The 19,868-nt window shown below is 40.3% G+C and overlaps 1 protein-coding gene across 2 annotated transcripts in view; it reads left to right on the plus strand.

Moving 5' to 3' along the window:
- The first annotated feature begins 2,811 nt into the window (after window positions 1-2,811).
- The window catches only part of raph1a (Ras association (RalGDS/AF-6) and pleckstrin homology domains 1a), a 70,457-nt gene continuing 53,400 nt past the window's right edge, over window positions 2,812-19,868 (plus strand). For both annotated transcript variants that reach the window (XM_028023697.1, XM_028023699.1), the window contains exon 1: window positions 2,812-3,032. The gene's annotated coding sequence lies outside the window, so the exon portion shown is untranslated. The remainder of the gene's footprint in view (window positions 3,033-19,868) is intronic.

Raw genomic sequence — 19,868 nt, forward strand, 5'->3', positions numbered from 1 at the left:
AAAATCTCCACTATGGTGACCTTCTGTCATGTTGCGACCTTTAAAAGGATTCATTAAACAAGAGTTTTGAAGGGGTAGGAAAACGATGCCTCACTTTACAAAATAAAATGAGACATCATCTTTAAATAACGATGTCTCATCTTACCATATAAGACCAGATCATGGTATAAAAAAATGGGAAAATGTGTGATTTGTATTCAACTATCAACTCCTATATAAAATAATGACCTGTTTCAGAGTAGTAAACAGTCAGCAGGGAGAATGTTGTGAAACATAAAGAGTGGCAGCTTCACGCTGTTTCCTTCAACAGGGAGAAGGAAACGAGAAGATAAAGGAACTTAAACCTGTTAGAGGATCCAGAACAACGACCAGAGACCCTGTAGAATGGTTCAGGTATAATAATAATAATAATAATAATAATAATAATAATAATAATAATAATAATTTTTATTTATAATGCCCTTTATGTCTCGAGATCTTAAAGGACTACACAAGACAACAATGGATAAAAATTAATAGATAAAAGAGATTAAAACCAATATCTAAAGTTAACCAAACATTTTGATAAAAAAGAAATGTCTTAAGGCCTTTTGTGAAACAGTCAGTGGATTACAGCAACCATCTCTCAGATGGAGATGTGTCTAACTGCAAATAGGACTTCTGGGCCAAGAGTGGTTTTTTTGAGGAGTGGTTTGATTATGGCTTTCTTTAAGATGAACCAGATTGCCTTCATCTTCCAAAGCAAATTGGTAAACAGGGAGCTGAGTGGCTGAAGGTGACTCCTCTGGTCCTGCAGTAAATCCACAGCTTCATCTGGAGATGAACGCTGTGTGAAAAGATGCTGGAGGTTTACTGGTAAAAGTTTTGTTTTGATGATTTTAGATGTTGCAGATATCGGGTTTACTTTTGGATAGACTGCATGATGATGGCAACTTCATAGATCAAAGCAGATCCATGTGTTAGAATGGCCCAGTTAAAGTTCCTACCTAAATTTAATTGGGAATCTGTGACATAATTTTAACATATCTGTTCCAAACAATCTGATTAAACCTGAGAAAGAAAAACAAATAAAAATCTAACTTTGACTCATTCTTTTTTTTCTATCATATAAAATCCCATCAAAATAAAGGGAAGTGTGTGAGTGTGTGAACTGTGACGTAATGTAAAAATGTGCAAGGACAATGTGCATACATGATTAGTTCACCACAAGGACTGCAACTGCTGCAGACTGCTCTAAAATACCCTGAGTAAATGAGAAAAATAATTTAATCCACTAACTAGTACTGTAACTGCAGTAGCAGCTGTTTGAACACAAGCAGTTGTAATGCTTTTACAAGCCACTAGAGGACAGGCTTTCATGAAATATACATTTGAAAACGGATCAGATGCTGATCCTCGTATCTTCTACACTATGAATAGAATAGAATAGAATAGAATAGAATAAAATAGAATAAAACAAGTGAGCCAATCGGGGCTGATTGGCTGAGACCAATTTCTGGGTTGGGCAGGACGGGAAACGAGGCAGTTTTTGGGATCCGGAATGGAAATAAAAACCTGTAAAGTGAGAGTCCAGAACTGAGGAAGTTAAACATCTTCAGTTTCACTATAAAATATCAACAACAAAAAAAGAGCGAGAGAGAAAGACAGATGAAGTAACAAAACACTTTGTTAAACACAAAGTTTTACGCTACTGAAAAATATACATTTTATTTTTGCTGGTTTGTTTTTGCACTCAGAGAAGTGATTTCCATAACTAGAGCCACTTTTGTTAACACCTAATGCGATTTCCTTGCGATTCCAACCGAAGCTTTGTAGTTTTATTTTATTTACACTTTTCTAAAGCTGACATTTCTAATAATTCTTCATTAGTAGCATGACTTTCTGTTTTTCTGGTGTGAAAACATGATGTGACCCTGACCACCCATTTGGATTAGGAGCTGTATTCACATGGCTTCTACACACACACACACACACGCACACACACACACACACACACACGCACGCACACACACACCCACACACACATACACACACACACACACCTACACACACACACACACACACACACCGTAAGCAGGATGGTGAGGGAGTTAAAAACAAACAAAAACAATAACCTACCGATATTTCTGTATCAGAAGATGTTTGGGTGGGATGCAACAAAAAGGTTTTTCTCTTCATGTCTTGTGACATAGAAATACTGTATGCACTATAGCTGGATTACCTCTGCTGGGAGTGTAATCTGGTGGATTGAGAATCAGATGGAGAATTTTGACAGCAAACAGTCCAGGGGGATTAGGCCCATTGTAGAGGGAGAATAGAGAATACATTTCTGCCAAAAATCTACAAGAAAATCTGCCAAGAATAAATAAAAAAACAAGGAAATTTCTGAGTTTGTAAATTTTCCACTCTTGAAATACAAAATTTCCAAAAGTGCAAAATATTTGACATTTGAAACTCATTTGAAAAAAGAATTTTTCTAGAAAATTTCTAAGAGCTTTCGGCTGAGATGTACTCTTTTTTTATATCTACAATGGCCCTAATTCACTCGTGGGTTTGGCAAAGCAAAGTGTTGAGTGTTGAGTACAGTAGAGGACCGATGATGCTGTGGGTCTCAAAGGCATCATGAACATGGAAATTAAACAAGTAAAGTTTTTCCCCGCTGAATACAATTGGTTGGCATTTTTCTAAATGTTTCTGTACGCTGCAGCACTAAAACAATATAAGATTTTTTTTTTTTTTTTGCTCATCGGTACCAGGGTCCCGCCTTTATTTTGGTGGTCTAAAGCGGAAGCTGTCCGCTTGCCTTTGTTCAGCTTGTAGCATCTCAGAGGATCCAGTGTGGCTGGCAGCAGGCACAGGGGGGAATCGGCACAATCTGGGATCTATCTGGGAAAAAGGGCAGTCGGTGAGAGAACCGGCTCCAATCCCCGGCGGAAACTCGACCAACACTCCGCGGAGACTTCTGCTGCGTTTCCCCGCGGCTGGCTGCGCCTTTTCCTCCCAGGAATCTCCTTGGGATCTGGATCCGCTCAGTAAGTAGCTCCGCTGCCCCTTACCTAAATATCCCAGCACATCGGCCGGGATTTGTAGGCTTTCTCTGCTCCTGCTTCTCCTCCCTGTGGAACAAACTGCAGCTGGAGCGCTGCAGAGCTGCTTTGTGCTGCGAACACATAGAGGATCATCTTAATTAGCATCCGCCGCAATAAAAGCCAATTAATGCCGCGGGGCGGCTGCATGTGAATGCAGGGGAAGGACGGGGAGGGGGACGGAGAAAAGGCTGCCATTCACTTCAGCTGATTTAATGTGTCTCAGTTGCGGCTGCAGATGCGGACGCACAGGCCTGATTGCTGCCTGGGAACACTGTTGTTCACTAGATGTATGTGTGTGTGTGTGTGTGTGTGTGTGTGTGTGTGGAGGGGGCTCTGCATTGGGGCCTACGGATGGGCTCCCTCCCGGCCTGGAGGCGCAGGTTCGCCGGGGAGATGCAGCCGGCTGACAGAGGCCGGGCTGGCTGACACAAGTAAGGCGTGGCGTCCTGGCAGCATTACGCACAAACACACACTCACACACACACACACACACACACACACACACACACATATGGGCGTGTTCGTCCCGCAGCTGGCTCACAAATCACTTTTAACATGCCCAGTCCTATCAGGTCCTGTTAGTTGCTCAGTTGTGACCCCTCGCTGGTGCGGCCGGTGTTTTTGATGGTCAGTGTTGGTCCCAGAACTCTTTTAAAATGCAGCCTCATCAGGCATGCAGGCCGTCCATCTGTCTGTCCAGGTGTCTCCTGCTTCAGGAGGCAATCATCACCATGAATAAGAAATTGATTAGCCATAACATGGAAGACCATCTTTCCTGAAGCCGGCCTTCATAAAGTGATGCAGAGGACGGGTTAGAGGGACACAAGGACAATATGCAGTAATAAGCTCAAACTTTAGAGATATTTCTGTGAAAACTACAAACCTTCCCCATCTTTTAATGTTTATGTTTTTATTGTCTTACAAATATTAAAGGCTTTGTTCTCACATCACATATTGTGTTAGTGAGGGTATCTTAAAAAAAAGGATTGAAAATGTTACTGTTGTATTTTCACAATCAGAATAAAGGCATATTAACGCCAAACTGCATTCTGAACTACATTTATGATTCTGTAGAATTATCCAACTCAGGATTGATTAGTCTGTTGCTACAGCTTCCTAACTTTAGCTAGCAATTCACAGTTTTCTTCAATGGACTTGCATTTATGATATTGTTTGGTGTTATGGTAAAAAATGACCTGTTATGATAATAATTTTGATTTATTGTGACAACGATGCACAATAAATCGTTGTGGCCTGCTTGTTTCAAGCCTCCGCACTCAAAACTGGTTGTGTTGTCAGGATTGTTATTTTTACTGTTTTCTCCACTGTTTGTTCCATGAGAGCGTCAGTAGATTGAAAAATATTACAATATGTTGTTACTGTTGGCACCTTAGTGATAAGAATCACAATTTTTCTGTTACTCCCTGGTGTCCAGAAGAAGCCTGTTTTAAAGTGGGTTTGTGTCTTTAAGAGCAGTATTTGTGTTTGAGGGGTTTTGACTGCAGTGACAGTTGCTTGAAGGAAGCTTTAAATGCATTTTTTAATCATATTTAGTCACAATAAAACAAAATATTGTGATAAAATCTTTATTTCATATTCCCCATCCTTATTTCAGGCCACTAGTATTGTGTTGGAAACTTCATTGTTTTTGCAATGACTAAATTATCAAGGTAGGCCTTTTGGATTTTGAACCATAGATGATGAAACATGGACGAGACTCATAGAACATCTTGGGAACAGAGGAGGCTAGTCATTGTATTGAAGTAATGAAGACTTCTCCAGTGTTTATGTACCAGAGTGTTGCTAGGCCAGCATCTTCACAGCTACCTCCTTCCTTACTGTGGGTTGCAACAATTACGTTACCTGCAGCTTCACAGGGTTCCTGATGGGGGATTGTCTTTCTGCGCTGCTCTCTGTAGCCGTGCCCAGTGAAGTTGAAACGTGATCATTTTGACAGTGTTGAGATGACCCAGCTCTGTAACACGCTCAGTAAATTGGGGCAGAACTCAGTTCCTCCTGCTGATTCTGCTTTGGGTTAAATGGAGTATAAAAATCCCTCCTGGCCTACTTCTACAACTGGCTGATTAAATCTGCGCCAAGCCTGTCAATTGATCTGTAGCTTCCATTTAATACCACTTCAATTGTTTGGTGCAATCTTTGCATTTTTTTGTTTTGTTTTGTTTTTCTTTTTTTATTCTGATGCTCTGAACAGCTTCTCGTTTCCAAGCAATCTGCTTCAAGATCCTAACACACCGTAGTGTTTGTGGTTCTCTACTAGTTATCTTTTGGAACTGTAATAAATGGCACAAACTGTTCAACTGCCTTGAAAGGCTTATGATCTAGTGTTAGTACTACTGGTAATTTCCACGCCTTAAGTGGCTGCAGCGATTAATCTTTGGGAAGACTTTGGGAGACTGGCAATCCACAGCATGAATCGTATTTATCTCAGCCACTGTCCCTTTGTGCTCTGCCATGAGAGAGGGTGACTGAACCCACCATGTCATGTCTGCATGTGTGCAGTTAATAGTAGTCACCCCAGCAGCCATGGTTCAATAATTTTTTATTCGCATTTTGAAGTATTGCTTTAGAAAACATGTGAACATGAAGACAGAGCCTTCTTGAAGCAAAATGCCAGTAACTGTTCCACTGTGCAGTTCTTTGCCACAGTTCAAAAAACCTTTTCCACCGTTTTATGGTACAGAAAAAGTTCATCAGTGTTAGTTTAATCACGCCATAACCTCCTCTAACTCCAACTCTACCTCAGTGGAGCCAGAAAGATGAGCCAGACCAAATGTCATTTCAAGTGGAGCGATTAACCCAGAGAGTAGAAGAAGAAGAAATCCCAGATTAGAGCTGAGGTTAAGTCAGATTGGACCCGAGATGCTTCCTCTGTCCAGTCTTTCTTTGGCAGATGCTGCACCAATCCGACTGAAGAGCCGATGAAGCAACTGATTGGATTTTATAGCAGCTGGGACCTTTTAAACCCAACTCAGACCAACACTACACCCCAGCTATCGAAGAAGGACTTTGAACATTCCTGGCATCTCCAAATATCCTGACATATGTCAGTTAGATCTGTTGGCTCTGCCTCATCCAGCAAACCTTAGATGGCGTAGTGGAGTCTTTGAATGACACAAGGCCAGACTAAGGTAGCATTAATCAACTGTTAAATGAAGCTGATAATTAAGACCTTCTAATTCCTAGAATTATTCTCTAGACTAAGTTATAAGATGTTGTTGGTCTCTGACCAGTAAAGGCTTCCAAACTGAAATCTGGCATTGTGATTTTGTTTCCCCTACATTATGGTGTTTTAAAAGAAACATCTTACAAAAGTTTTTCATAGTATAGATGACTGTGGTCTAAATATTCTACTGAACTGGATTATCTGCAGCCTTTGGCAATAAAAACATCACTTTCCATTAGAGCAGCATTGATCAGTGAGAGTCTGGTCCAGTTTAGGCTTTTCTGTGTTGGTTTTTGTCTTGACTGCAGGCTTTGTAAGCTACTTTTAAATAATAGAATCATGTTTACTTCAGAACAGCTTGTTGCATCATGCTCACTTCCACTCAGCCTTTAGGTTAGCTATAAAACAGACTTTTAGCACTAAAGTAACACAAGCTCCAGTTTTGTAGATGTCAGATATTCACTTTGAATAGACCTTTAGTCCTCCTACTCCTTATTTCAGTGTTGTGCATTTTGGTCACTCACAAATCCTCCCTTCATCCCATCCTTCACCGCTCCACCTGCAGGAACTCTACTCCTGGTAGATTCAAGGTATCTTCAACTCTAAATTTTTTTTACATATTTGTTAAAACTGTCACCATGTTGTGACAGAATGTTATGAGCCAGATAATCTGTGAAACGATCGATCTCCTCCACCTCGTTCCTGAGCTATTATTGCAGTCTAAAGAAATGCACCATTCCTGATCAAAAATGACCAATCAGAGCCAGGAGGCGGGTCTTGGTGCTGTCAGTCATCCTTATGACCGCATGGCTAAATGTGCTAATGGCAGAAAAAACAACTTACTGTTAAGAAAACTGTTTATCTGTCACCATCGGTGGCTACGCTAACTAGCCTCAGCATTCATAACAGGCTGTGCTAGCTGGAGCAGCGCCACACAGAGGAGTGATTGACAGACCCTCCTCCTGGCTCTGATTGGTCATTTCTAGTTAGAACTGGGAGAAGGCAGAGGAGCTTGATTCTTTTTTCAGAAATTAGCTATCTTATACCAAACAGTCATGACAGTTTGAACAAATGTGTAAAACAAAAAAAATCTTTTTTTTTTTTATGTAAAAGTTACACAGTTCAGCTTTATCCTCAGCCTGTTTCTGTTTGGGTTCTCTGTTTGGTGCTGAACCACTGGAATGGATCCATGTCTGCTGTGGGAATCTTTATTTTAATCGTCTGGGGAGGCCTGCAGAGAAACAAAGACTGCAGACATCTTGTAAACATCAACCTCCATCTCTATCAGCTGGGCTCTTCTAATTTCTCCACATTATCACTGATGGCAAGAACAGGTCAAACCAGGCCATAGACTTATGTATTTGTTGTTGTTGGGTGTTTTTTTTCCCCCTCTCCCTGTCTGTCTATCTCCCACTAAGTGTATGGAAAATTCATCCTCCTTCTCACAGGAAATTCCTTGTTGTCCCAAGGGTGAGACAGAGGGCGGGTGTGAGAGAGCAGATCTTCTGCAGAGGGACACTTAGGTTTGCTCTCATACGTTTTTAGTTTTTCCTCTGTGCTTAAGCTGTTTAGCAGCTCTACAGACACGAGGCTTCAAGTTGTTTTGGCCTTTTAAAGACATTTAAGACTCGATGTTTGAGGAGCACAGAATGTCTCTGTATTGCATCAGACACCTCTCCTGCCTGACTTTCTAAAGTTCAAATTTCCAGCGCTTTTATTTTAGGTTGAAAACCAGTTTTCACTCAGAAATGAGCTCAATGCAGCGCTGTGGAGAGGTGCAGAGCTGCTTTGCTGTGTCAGGGCTAAGCCAGCAGAGACAGCATAACATTAACCAGCAACAGGACTGCAGACGCTACAGGCTGACGGTTTGGTCCTCCACAACACAGCAGAGAATGATGGACGGCAGGACACGAGCGAGGAGTCTAAAACAAAGTCTGCACCATGTTCCTCAACTTGTTGGAAGAGATGAAGACGGAAAGACAGTAAGAGAAACTCTGAAGCAAACGCCCCAACATGCTGCAACAAGAAACCCAACCTCACTAAGCTGTGATGTAGGTTCAGAGCTCTGGAACTACAGTTAGGGAAACTTGCACGCAAATTTTGCTGGACAATAAATTGCCCCAGTAATTATTGCGCTAAACGATAATATTGTTGTTATTCCAGAACATTTTCTAGTAATATATTGCTAATTAGCATGATAATTTAAGTTTGCCCTCTAAGAGACTAATAAAGTTTAATTCTGTAAAGAACACTGGAACTGGAATACATTTTAAATATATAATCAAAATAAAACACGACAACAAAAAACAATGAATAAAATGAAAATAAAAAGCCACACACAACCAAAGCAGAAAATAAAATGGATCATGACATCTCTGTAAACAAAATTACCCTTAAAAAATATCAATCATCAGAATGGATCAAGCTCTTTTTTAATTTATCATGCAATTAGGTGTTGGTTATCTCCAGCAATGTGAGGAAATTCAAAACTCATTTTTCAAATCTTGATTTTATTGATTTACGCACAAACGTTGTCCAAACCAATCTGAACCACGACACACACCTGCTCCCGGTCCATTTCAGTAGCATTTTAATCATCTGACTGAAGAACAAACCCAAACAAGTAACTAATACACTTGTGGTGTGTGTGTGTGTGTGTGTTTCCTCTCTTTTAATATTATTAATTGTGGTTCAATATGACCCGAGTACACTGTGAGCCCTGCCTTTTCACGGTTCATTATTTGCAGTAGATTCACCTGTTTGCAGATTTATTTTCGGAACGTAACTCAAAATTATCCGTGGAAAACCCATCTACTTGCAGATATATGTCATTGACCATATTAAAAATATTGCAGAGAAAATGCAGTTTAGGAAGATGAGTTACCAAGCTGCAATGCTACTTGGCACTGATGTCTGATGTTTGCAAAGCAGCCAATACAGGAGCATCATTTATTTTCCTTGGTGCTTATTAGCTGTCTGCCCAAGAGCAGAAATAAGGAAGTCTGTGGAGGTTAGCTTCTGTGGTAGAGCTAAGACAACTACCATTGTGCGTATTAATGTGTATATATGCACAATAGTTTTTTCTTTCTTTCTTCACATAACTGAAAAAAGACAGACGAAAACACACACTTTAATCTCCCGGGGCAACCATTCAGTTGTGCAAAGCACCTGGGTGGACATGCACTTTCTCTGAGCTGCAGTTTCCAAGCTTCTGAGCTTCTGCCTCACAGAGCTGCCCTCCCTCACAACTCTCCCACTCAGCTCCTTCAGACTAGCCAGCACCAATTAGCAAACACCTTGTGGAACATCTGAGTTCATTATAGGAGCTACTTCTCAGTGCAGCGCTGGTAAAAATGTTGTTAAAGTGTTAATAGAGAAGCCATGTTGGGATGACGTCCTGAAGGCGGAGTGTCAGAAATAGCAGGAGTTCCTTAAAGAGACAGTGTCAAATTGCGAAGTCAAATTTCTCTTAAGTCATGTTGTATACATACAGCAATTTTCTACCAAAAAATTAAGGTGACATAGTTACTTGATTGTGCTATAAAGTGGCACCGTGTGCCTAGAAAAAACATAATAATACCCCATTAGAAAATATAAAAACTAATTAGGTTCCATCTATCTTCCATATGTGGCACGTTAATGTTTTTATGCGTTTTCTGCTAGGATCCAGAGATTCACCTGTAGGCCACATATTAAAATACATAATCACAAATATTTGACTTCATCAGGAACATTTAGTCCCCTCTATAAACACTCCACATACATGTCTGATCGTCTCATTGTTTTCATCCATTTCATAAAGTGAGTGGTGGCCTACCTGTCAGGGGTTAATCCCTCCTGAATGACATCATCTTTCGCTCCACCCGCCCTCTGCTGACACAGACACGTCACATCTGGGGGCCATATTTGTTATGAAAGTTGTAAATCTCATCACTTCCTCTGCTGTTTCTGTCACAGATAGTTATTAGAAAGAGTTAAGTAGCTCATTAATAACATCAATAAAACGACTGCTACAATCAGCTGTGTATTATTAATCGCTGTAAATAAAGGAACTGACAGGGAATCATGTTGTTCCTTCCAGAGGCAGAAATGATTTCCAGACATTAAAACTTCTCCAACTTTTAACTGTAGACCTGAGGCACCAGTCGGTTTATGACCTTTAAATGGATCCTGAGCTCAGCTGGTTGATTTTTTTTTTTTCCTTGCCAGTAAAATCAACTTTAAAGTGTGACTATTCTTAATGCTCTTGCTACATGTATCCTTTCAAATGCTCAAATGCATGAACATGACTTTGTGTTGAATTTTTGACTAAATCTTTTAGCTGATTTTTGCACCAATTGGTTTTCTGGTATGTAAAGAAGCAAAGCCCTTCAAACAACTCACCAAGGTGGTCAAGTTCTCGCATATTTTGCAGAAAAGCACATTTGTTTATTTCCCTCTTTTGCTTCGTACTTTTTGGAGGTAGGCTAAAATTTCAAAGCAAAATCAGGTGTTTAATTATCTTGGAGTGCTGCATAATCCAGTTCTGAACACATGAGAACCATGAAGTGAAAATCAAAGTAAAATCAACGAACCCAAGTATTAAAATGCGCCAGACAGCTCGGTGTTATTTAAAGACGTCAGAAGTTGTGAACTAGACGCAGGGCCACTGGGTCTCGCGTTGGGCAGAAGCTGCCGTGCCGCGCTGGTTGGAAGTTATGTAAGTCTCCAGGAAAAATGGTGCAAGTCAATTTAACATACCCTGAAGTGATGGAAACTGCCACAGAGTGTGTGTGTGTGTGTGTGTGTGTGTGTGTGTGTGTGTGTGTGTGTGTATCCTGATAACAGCTAATGGTTTTTCTACTGTTTGCTGTTGAAACAGGCAGCTGTATGCGATGACTCAGCCTTTGCATGTGTGTTTGTGCTTGTATTTCACTACCATACACACACACACACACACACGCACATAGGCACGCATCCACATTGACATAAAAACACTGGATTAATGGAGAACCCAGATGAGGTAAGAGTACTCCAGTTTCCCCCTTAGCTTAAGCTCAGAAAACAATGACAGCTCACTTTCAGTGTTTCAGTGTGTTGATGCAGTTTTTACAAATGCATTTTATGCACAACTGCAAACCTTACAAACCCTGCAGGGTTCCTGGTTTTGATGCCAGGCATTGACGTTCCATACTTGTATTGCTTTCCAGTAGCCTGGCAGCAGCTGTTACTTTCATGTCTGATCATGTTACTTCAAAGGTTGTACCAACAGTCTTATTAGTTTGGATCTTGTAACATGAGTGCATTACTTTTAACATGGCATCTCACTGCAGCCCAGAGACAAATCCCCAAAACTAATGACTGGATGTTGGCCAAATTATCAGCTTTTGTAATTAGACACTCAATCAGGGATCAGCAGAGAATCAGCAAAATATGTAATGACTCCATTAATGTTTTTGGTCACCATAATCTCATAAGAACGTGTATATAGTCAAAGCAAGTGGAATATCTCAACATCTCTGGAAAACATTGCCACTCAAGTGGTGAACTCAGGGAATGCATGGAAAGGTTTGGCATTTCAATAAAAAAAGAAATCACTTTATCCTTTGGCTCATGGGGAGTGGTGGGAGAATGCTGGGTCTGAAGGTGAAACTCATCTGTGCCTGGAGTTTTTGTTTTATAATCCCTTCCAAATAAAGCTACAATGGCCATGTTAAAAATTCAAAACTTTGCATGTTCATGTCTGTGCACATCCAGACTTTTAGTAGGAACAGTCAAGCAAGGGCAAACTTCAGGTCAAGAAGCGGGCTGGAAAAGGAAATGCTCTGACATTCAGGTCTTAGTTATATATCTCAGAATGATGTCAAATTACATAAAAATTGTGTGCTAGTTCCACAGTTATGTTCTGCCCTAAATAGATACATCATTGATAATCCATGACATAATTGATAATTGGTGGGTGTTCTAAATAGAGACTCACTGACACACTTCATTATCAGTGTACGTTGTCTGTTCAGAACAATATGCACTGAGGGAGCCATCTTCTATAAGGGCCTGATGCTGTGTGAGGGCAGATAGAGATTAGCTGTCCAGTTATCTGCTGTCCGGTCTGACCCAGCTGGTTGTGTTTACCTAAACCGCTGAGTCACAGCTGATTTATCAACATGTCCTCTTAAACTGCCACTTAGAAGAGTAATCGTACCTTCCATAGGCATCCGGACCCCCTTCTGAGTCATCATTTTTCTACTTCAACAGTAAAATTTCCACAATCACTCTAAATGGACCATGACCCTTGATCAGTGATTAACAACAGTGATTAACAGACTGTTGCTTTACTGCCCCCTATTGGTTGTGCCTTTAGGGTTTTTCTAGTAGGTATTATGAATCAGCTCGTGACGAGAATTCACCAATTTTTGTTATCGCATCTGAGTTATCTTCAGATCTCATAACTATCTCAGCAGTCTTCACACTATATTAAAAGGTCATACATTTTCAACGTTGATGCTCTTACTGTCCGAATATATGGAAGAAAAAGTCAGAAGAATCACAAACTCTGTAAAAAGGTATCAACAACACAAATTGATTCCAGCCCAGAGGATCAAACCTTCAGCTTCCGTCTGTCATGAAATGAGCTACATTTGAAAATGTTGATAGATCTTTTGGAAATCTTGCATGTGATGTATATTCTCTGTGTGATACATACACAGATGGATGTCCACAGCTACAAATGCTAACCATGCTAATTACTAATACAGGATAACGAAAAGGCAATTTAAAATGCCAACTCTGTATTCATCATGTCCCTGTTTTCAAAATGAAATAATTAGGAATGGAAAATTGGGCTGATATCAATATCCGATTCAAACATCGCTGTCATGGGTGATAACTGATATTACTAATATTATAGGTTATATAATTTTTTTCCTACCATTTCAACATTGTGAAAAAGCAACCACATCGCCAACAGTGCTTGTCTGCTTTAAACACCCTCAGTTCTGTGCTGCGCCACCGTCACATGAACAAACAACTTGCTTAATTAGGCGAGCCATTGGATCAGTTAGCTAGCCTGCAGTCTGCTGCTTAATAAACCACCAAAACAGTCTGGTGGGGCATTAGTGAGTTAACTAGCTGACAAACTGGTAGGAGATGATCTGATCTGATCATCTTGCTTGAAGCAGCCATCAGAAGATGGGTCCACTGTGGTCATGAAGGGATAGGCATGGTCAGCATCAATACTCGGGTATGCTCTGGTGTTTAAGGTGGTGGCCCAAAGTATGGCAGGAAAATCTCCCCTACATCATTGTACCACAACCTCCAGCTGCAGCCTGAACCAGAGTTGCAAGGCCCTAATATCTGAATGATGCTGCTGAAATAAAGACTCATTAGACCAGGCAGGTCTGAGTCATTCTGTGACAGTGTTTGAGATCCAGCCAGAGCTGTAGTTCGGTGCGACCTGGCACCTGGTACTTCAGGGTTCTACATGTTGTGTGTTCAGATGGATTTTGCATACCTTGGTTATAACGAGTGGTTATTTGCAGTACTGTTGCTGTTTTATCCTCTTAAACCAGCCTAACGATTCTCCATCTGACCTCTGGCACCAGTGAGGTATTGTTGACCACACAACTGCTGCTCAGTATATATTTTCTTGTTTTCAGACTTTTCTCTGTAAAGCAGAGAGTTAGTTGTGGGTGGAAGTCCCTGTAGATCAGCAGTTTCGGAAATATTCTGACCAGCCTGTCTGGCTCAAACAGTCAGTCCCTTAAATTCCCTTTCTTCCTCATTCTGATGCTCACTTTGAACTTCAGCAGGCTGTCTTCATCACCACGCCTGGACGCATCAATGAATTATTTAGTTGGCGTGTGATTGGCCGAGTCACTATTTTTGCTAACACTCATTTGAACAGGTGCAACTAATAAATTGGCAAGTCAAGGCATAAATATTAATCACAAAAATACCATGCATTACAGTAAAATCTTCTTTTTAGCATTTCTTTCAGATTGTATATCTTTTTCTAAAAGCACCAACCAAGGACACAGAGCTCTGTAGGACTAGCTTGTCTCTTTTTATCTCCAGCCTCAGTTTTCCACAGCAGCAGCAGAACTGTTTGTCTCTCTTTAATTCCACACAGATGTAAAGTCCCTCTGGCTGCCGGTGCCGTATTACTGTGTGGCCCTCCTTCTTGGAAAATGTAGTCTCATGTCTTCGTAGCCATTTTTTTCTTTTATTATTCTTTTATTTTTCCTTGTCGTGTTTATCCTCAGAGCTGCATCACTCCAGCCAAGCCACCCTGTCTGTTTTTTTTTCTGTCTCACTGTGTCTGTCCCTCATGGAGAGGCAGGTCCTGGCTGAACAGCTGGAAATCAGGACGGACGGTTTGACTGCATTGAATGGAGACAGAATCGCATTTTCCCTGGTTTTTTAAGCCACAACACACACATTTAATTAACTAAAATTTATCAATCTTTGTAAAAAAAAAATCCACAGGAAAGGACCCTGGCATGGAGATTGTTTGACCCTATAAATGTCTGCATCCTTATTGTTGGAGTCCTTGGCAAATTCCACTGTATATTCTCTTTCATAAAGTACCTACGTTATAAATTATGTCTTGGTAGTATTAAGCTAAAAATGTTTTTGTGTCATAGACTCTACTTTTTTAATGTGCATTTGATAGATCCAAGCCCAAAGTATGTTTTACCAGGTTGGTTTTGAAGTGAGGTTTTGTTGAGGTCAGAGCCCTTAAATATTGTTCCTCCTTCAGACTGCCCTGTTAATGTCTTCACTTTAATTAAATCTTTACTCTCTTTCACAGAACCAATATGACTTCTAAGCTTATCAGTTCATATGTCAAATGCTTGCAGCTCTGTCACTGTGTGGCCTTGATGGTGACAGCGGTTTGTTGACAACTCTTAACCTTAAAAATGTCATAACAATTCATCCAAATGTTATTTTATAGACTTTAAAACCACACCTAAACTTATGCTTAAGTTATTTATATTGGAGTGTGTAGCTACAGTCAGTTTTGGCCACACTCACCACACTTACACTAATCCACTCATGCGCTAATAGCAGAGCAGATGTTTCGTTTAACACTTTTGCTATTTTTGAAAGCTCTTACCTCACTAAGCTTTCCCTATGTAAATTTTTTCAGATAAATTTGAAAACGCTAATTTACTAAGACATTTATTTTCATGCTCTTACTTTGAAGTGTGTGAAGATCCTTTATGCAAAAGTTCCATTTCCTCTCCTCATGTTTTTTTTTTCAAAATTTTTTTCCCACAAAAATTTATTTTGAACAAGACACGTACAGAAACAAAATATAAATACAGTATCTATAGGCATTATACAACATGTAAATTACAGCATCAAAATGAAATTGGTGCTCGAGGGTTACAGTCTTCCAAGGGCAGACATAATTTGAATTGAAGTTAGCGCTTTAGCATCAGCTTTCGCTAAATACTGGATTAGTTTAGCGCTTTAACATTAGTGGAACTAATGTTTATGATTAGTGCTTTAGGATAACAAACTTTTTAGCTAGTAGCGCCCACCACTGCTCACAGTGAAGAATATGTTAGGCCCAGCTAAAACAAGGAGACTCGAGTCAGACTCTGAAGAGTCGCTGTCTCGGTCTCTCAGTTCTGTTGGACCAATCAGCATCATATCCAGCATTCAGAGCAATATTAATGGTTATTGTTGAGGCTATATGGCTCAGAATCAACTACATCAGAAGCCCTGAATGTTTGTTGAATGTAGTTTGAGTCCTGTTTAGTAAAAAGAAAAAAGGTTTTTACTAAACAGTAATTTGTGCGACCCTAAACGTTTCTAAACCTTCTACTCCCACAGATGTCTCAAGGAGAGGACGGTGACTGTAGCTTATCAAAGTGACAAGGTGGGGATTCTTGATTGGTCGACTGTTCAAAGTGAATGTTGAAACCAGACCTTGGGACTGGGGTTCTGGAAATGTGTGCGTTATGGCAGATGATTTGTTGATGTTATAATTTTGTCGTCACAAATTCACTTCAGTCCTGAACTTTTCCTGACATTCTCCAGCCTCCACATGGCTACCTGAGCTCTGTCTGAATAAAAGTTAGTTTTTCATTTAAAACAAATTAAATAGTTCAAGGAAAATGTTTTTCATATATTCTTTAATTGTTCTTATTGATCAGCAGTTGTTGATGGATGATGGATCACAGTGTGTGAGAGCCAGAAGGTTAAAGCTGTCCAGCCTGCCGGCCACATACCGATGGACTGATTAAAAGTGTTAACCTAACCTGAAGTTACCTCACTGCACAACAAATCCTGCTTTGTAGTTCATTGAGGTCATGTTGCAGTGGAAATTGTGCCCTGAGTTTTGCCTTGCAGGCCTTTCTGTCTGAGCTGCTGATGTATGTTGAAGGTGATGTGATGGCTTTGTGTGGGTGGAACAAAGTGAGAGTGTGTATGGGGTTTGTTGGCCGGTTGGTTGGCTTGGTTTGAAACCACCGTCGAGAGGAGAAGTGTGTGTGGGTGTGTGTGGTTCTATGATGGCTTGCAGCACGTCTGGAGCAGCCGCTGTTTTTCGGCGCAGGCTCCTCCACATGTGAAAACACACTCCGACCTGAAGCCGGTCCAGAACAAACCTCAGCTGCCCTGCGCATCCCAGCAGCGCTCCGGCACAGACGGAAAGTATGTGAGGCCTCTGTCAGCCAGCGGGTCTGGGTCCAAACCCTGCTGAAGAAGGGCGGAGAGGTCAGAGGTTATTTGCAGGACTCATGAGCTGGTGCAGTAAAATCGGAGTGGAATACTCTTCATCCTGGATGTTTGCTCCATACTACGCCTTTAAAATGAGTGGAAAGGAATGAGGATGGTGTTCCCTCCAGCCTTCCTTCACCGTCTGTCATGTCGGTGTTTCTCAGTGGGACGAGTCTGCCCAACACTGCTTCTGCTAAAAAAAAACATATTTCCTGCTTTAACTTGCTGGGTGTGCTGCGTATTTTGGAGAGACGTTATGCTAGCATATTTCCAGTAGCTTAATATGGAACGCTGACTCATAACTGCTGTGGCTTATTATATTAACACTGGCCTTAGAGACACGTTGCCTTACATAACCCTTCCTCACTGCTTTCAAAGGGTTCACTGCAAAGTCTTGTCCAGAATTCTCTTAATGAACAGTGTAAGAGTTTTTGTCTGAGAAAATCTGTGAATACCTGAGACCTCCTCTAAAAACACTCAGAAGTGCAGAAATTTGATGTTTAGTTTAAACATCAGATATTTGATACATGCAGTGGAAACCATCTGAAACTACAGCAGAAGCTAACATCTAAAGCCTTCGTTATCTCCACTCTTAAGGGTCAGTCAGCGCCAAGGAAAATAAATGATGCTCCAACAGAGGAATCATCCAAGTCATGTCATACTTGGTATCTTTTGTTAAAGGAGGACACATTTTTATGGAAGAAAACTCAGATGGAATTGCAGAATTGGGATGCACAATAAAATGCAGAATTTCACAGAATTTGCTGATATTCAGTGACTTCTGTAGTATTTTGGCCGTTGCAGCTCCCGGACCTGGTTCATTCACACCATAGTTACATGTTTGGGTTAAGAAATATGGTTAAAATGGACAAGGTGGAATTGAGAAAAATAAAAGTGGAATTTGGAAAATAAAACAGATTTTGAAGGACCCTAATTTTTCTTCTGCTTTCGATAATTCCTCTGAATGGAGAGTGATAATTTCCCCACTTTACTGACTCACTGAAGTGTTCTCAGAAGAAGGGCGGAGAGGTCAGAGATTATTTGCAGGACTCATGAGCTGGTGCAGTAAAAACGGAGTGGAAAACTCTTCATGATGGATGTTTGCTCCATGCTGAATGCCTTTAAAATGAGTGAATGAGTTTACAAAATCATATTGTAAACCATGTAGATGGGAGCTTGTAGATGGCCCTGGATAGAGATGTATAAAGAAGTAACAAGCTGTTAGTTGCTTTTCTGCGTTGTTTGGCCGGATCCAGCCTGTGGTAAAGCTGTAACCAGTGATTTATCTGAACCAAATTTATGTGAAAGCTGAAAGTGATTATTGTGTGTCATCTGAAAAGTTTTTTTGGAGAATTGTCAAAAAACCAAAATCACACAGATTTTGTCATTTATTCCTTCGCTCCTGTTTCCTGCTGTCTGAGTGATTGTAACGGGTCTCTGGTTCCCGCTGCAGATGTTGTTTCTGGCAGGGAGTGCTGCAGAAGTGGAAAGCTTTATTACCGTTTCTGTGAAATAGTATGTTTGGGTGACGCCGTGTAGCTTCAGGGGAAAGTTCTACTGTTTGAACCGCAGTCCTGTAACTGTAGCTAAAAATGGTCTGTTTTTGAAAAGTTCTGCTTGTGGGGGGGTTCATGTCGTCAGTGTGGTGGGTCTTTGGAACAAATTGCGGTTGGGTGGATGGATAAAGGTAACACCATTGCTCTCTAGTAGAAAAGCAGCAGTCTACATGCTGATGATGGTTTCTCATTCTGAATGAATAAAGCAGCTACAGAAACAGGTATTTTTCACGTATGGCTTTATTTGAGGCAAATTCCTCAGATGTTAGATGACACCGACCCACTTCTAATTGTAAATATAAAAAGAATGATGGAATATTAACAGACTGATACCGCATTCAGTTATTGACCTTCTGTCAAATTGATCACATGAGCTTTAGCTGACGTTTTCCTGGGTTCCCAGCATCATGAGAATAACGTGGAAAGTATTTCTGTGCTGATCAAGTCAGTTGGCTGAAGAATGTATGGAATATATCCAACTGTAATTTTGTTTCAAGAATTTCCACATGTCCATCCAAAAAATAAGTTATCAATGTACAGAACGTCTGTGAATATTGATTTATAAAATGGAGCAGTGTTTGTCAGTGATTAGAACCAGATAGTTTCCCTTTGAATGATGAACAATCAGCCTCAAAAACCAGGATTTTCATTTCCTCTTTGTTAAATCTAATGAACGCCCTTCATCATTCAATTAATCACTTGTTTGATATAATCCCAAATTTTGGAAATTCTTTTTCTTACCTTTAGACATTTTTCTTTTTTTGTTATTCTTCATTGCAAGTAGCTTTTAGGGACTGTAGGCTTTAGATCTCTCATACAGCGAACAATCTGTTTTTGTTTTTGCTTCAGTCTCAGGGCTCCAGCTGAGGGCTGCATTAATGGCTTCTGGTTGTTTTAGGACAAAATAAATGAAACTTACTTCCAACATTCTCTTTATGTCAAGGTAGCACATCCTCATGTGTTCATTTAGAAAAATGTAAATATTTCAATGTGTTCATCTTTTTTTCTGTTTTAATGTTAAGATTGTTAGATGGTTACCGGATTTTAACTGACTGACTTGCAGCAACAGCATTATACACAGACGAGATGGCATAAGTCTCATAAGAAAATGTTTTTTTGGCATTATTTGAATTTTTTTTTGTGTGGAAAAACATGGTCGAGAAAACTAAAGCACAGTAGCTGTGTTTCCATCAACTTCTCATGCAAATTTGAAACAGACTTTTGAAATATTGCCAAAAAGGAAAATAGAAAAAGGAAAATATGTATTGGCCATTTTTCCATCTGCTGATTTGGAGCGAATCAACCAGGCTACTCAATGCATAATTTCATCAG

This window comes from Xiphophorus couchianus, chromosome 7 (genome assembly GCF_001444195.1).
Source record: "Xiphophorus couchianus chromosome 7, X_couchianus-1.0, whole genome shotgun sequence".
Lineage (NCBI taxonomy): Eukaryota > Metazoa > Chordata > Actinopteri > Cyprinodontiformes > Poeciliidae > Xiphophorus > Xiphophorus couchianus.